The sequence below is a fragment of the Balaenoptera borealis genome (genome assembly GCF_965194805.1).
Source record: "Balaenoptera borealis genome assembly, chromosome: 7".
NCBI lineage: Eukaryota > Metazoa > Chordata > Mammalia > Artiodactyla > Balaenopteridae > Balaenoptera > Balaenoptera borealis.
Window position 1 is genome coordinate 82,111,598 of NC_138864.1, and position 2,620 is coordinate 82,114,217.

The 2,620-nt window shown below is 39.5% G+C and overlaps 1 protein-coding gene and 1 long non-coding RNA gene across 10 annotated transcripts in view; one reads left to right on the forward strand and one right to left on the reverse strand.

Annotated features, from left to right (window-relative positions):
- Positions 1–2,620, forward strand: part of CREB5 (cAMP responsive element binding protein 5) — a 409,001-nt gene that overhangs the window by 230,812 nt on the left and 175,569 nt on the right. The gene's annotated exons all lie outside the window — the stretch shown is intronic.
- LOC309631552 overlaps positions 1–2,620 on the reverse strand; it is a 34,909-nt gene that overhangs the window by 4,167 nt on the left and 28,122 nt on the right. The window lies entirely within an intron of this gene.

Genomic DNA, 2,620 nt, shown 5'->3' on the forward strand with positions numbered 1-2,620 from the left:
AACATATATATAACACATAAATGCAGAACTGGTTGCCAGGAGGATATACATGTTCTTTCTCTCTAAATCTTAAAGAGAATATGTCAATGCAATTGCTACTATTATAACTTATATCAGTAAACATATACTCCACATAGCCTTTAGAAATTAGTCCACTTTGTAGATGAATAACTGAGACTGATCATCTACCAATGATTTTTTTCAACTCACATAGCAAATTAGAGAACCAAATCTGGACATTCTGTCTTCTTTGAACAGGAGGCTAGATCGTAAGTAGGGAATACTTTGTGCACTCCTTCCCAAATTTCAGAGAAATAAAATGTTTACATTCATCTTTTTTATCCTGATTATGTATTGCATGAAAGGAAAATTAGCACCTCTACTTATTTGAAATACATTCTGGCTTCACTTTTTGAAAAAAATTTTAATGGAATATATTGGACTGAGAATGTGTAATGCCCATACCTAGCCAAGTAGCCTCCCTGCTGTACTTCATGAATGCTTCATAGCATTTGTTTCTCTGGACCGACTAAATAGTAATGACTCAGCATAATGATTTCAATTTCTCCTGATACTCAACTAGGGTCTGATAAGTTTCTTGGCCTAGTCTTATCTTTGTTTGGCCTTGAGCATTTTCTAGAATAAGTCCAACATTCTGATGCAAGCATAGGTCTCTTCTTAAGTCAGAATACAACAAAACAAAATTCCTTAAAACAAATGTGCTGCGCTAAAATGTTAGCAGACATTTACTCTAGAAAAGGGAGTAAGCATTTCAGTAGGTTTAATTTTTATGTCCCAAGAGATATGAACTAAGAAACAGAAATATGGACTTCTGTGGTATTTATTACATTCTTCCTGAACTGTATACTTTTTATTTCTGAAAAGTGAGCAATGAACATACATCTATATTTAATAAAAGGAATCTATATTTCAATTTTTTAGTGTGTGAGAAAATTCAAAACAAAGTATCCATCATTCCTTGCTGTTGGCTTCTCATTGGAGCTTGAATAATGCAGCTGGGCATTAAACATGGACTCAAAGACTACACAAAGCCTTATCTGAAGCTCACCAAGAGCAGATGGTAAGGAATCCTGATGTCCTGTCTTATCTATGTAAGAGAACCCAGTTCTCCACCAAGTTTAAACTACGACAGGCAAGAGCTAGTTATAAAGGAGGTTTATTTGACACTTGAAAGAATTTCAGGGCTTCCCTGGTGGCACAGTGGTTAAGAATCCGCCTGCCAATAACACGGGTTTGAGCCCTGGTCCCAGAAGATCTCACATGCCGCAGAGCAACTAAGCCCGTGCGCCACAACTACTGAGCCTGCGCTCTAGAGCTCGCAGGCCACAACTTCTGAAGCACGTGAGCCACAACTACTGACGCCTGTGTGCCTAGAGCCCGTGCTCTGCAACAAGAGAAGCCAACACAATGAGAGACCCGCGCACAGCAAAGAAGAGTAGCCCCCGCTCGCCGCAACTAGAGAAAGCCCGCGTGCAGCAACGAAGACCCAATGCAGCCAAAAATAAATAAAATAAAATAAATTAATTAAAAAAAAAAAAAGAATTTCAACCCTGAGGCCAGCAGTGGTGCTGTGGAGTCAAAACAAATGTCTCTCAGTCCTTCAGGAGACCACAGGAACTCACAACTGGTCGTGTTTGTGGTCTTCCATGCACCCACAGCTGCAAAAACTTGAGAGCTCTCTGTCTGTCTCACACACACACACACACACACACACACAAGCAGATGGACATGAAAGAGGAATATAATCCCTCTGTATCCACTGCATACAGGATGAAACCTGGCCTCACAATCTCAGATCTGGGAAGAATTTGGTTGAAAATGCTAACCTCAGTGATTACCTGCACTAGAGCATCGGAGGCAAATGAGCAGGATGCTCTGTTCTGTCAGCTCAGTGCCGAGCTGTGAAGTTCTAGGTAGTGAATCAAGAGCCTGAGCCGCAGAGTCTAGTTCTCCACCAGGCTGCTCACACCAAAAAAAAAAAAAAAAAAAATGTGATGAGCAACCTTCACCTCGCTGATACTACTTAGACGTTTTCCATTTTTAGCACATGAACTCAATGACAACACCTCTGGGGTATGTTGACTGTGATCACATATGGACTAAAGAATGCCAAAACATTGTGACGTTGGTAAAAAGTTGATCAAACATCTTTCAAAGCAACAACAACCATGCAAAAATAACAATTTCAACAACTACTACCCCAAACTATAGATACTTGGCAGTTCATATCACCCTTTGGAGGAAAATGCTTCTTTTATATTATTCCTATCCAATGATTTCTTGTGACAAAATTGGATTAAGGAAATTAGATTGAGAGCATTTTTTAAAAAAATTTACACTGATCTTAGGAAGAACTATGGAAGTGACTTTCATACAGTGAGCTCCATAATTAAAAGGGATTACAAAATATGAGCTGGCCACATGCCGAAAGAAAATAAGCCTTGACATTGAGAATGTGACAGGACAGCATTTTAAAATTACATACCTCCTGTAAAGGCATGAAACTCATGTCTTCCCTTCTTCAAGCTGATAATTCCTACCTAGCTCCCCAGAGCAAGACCCCCTTCCCCAGTGCACTGAGAGAAAATTTTTTCCTCAC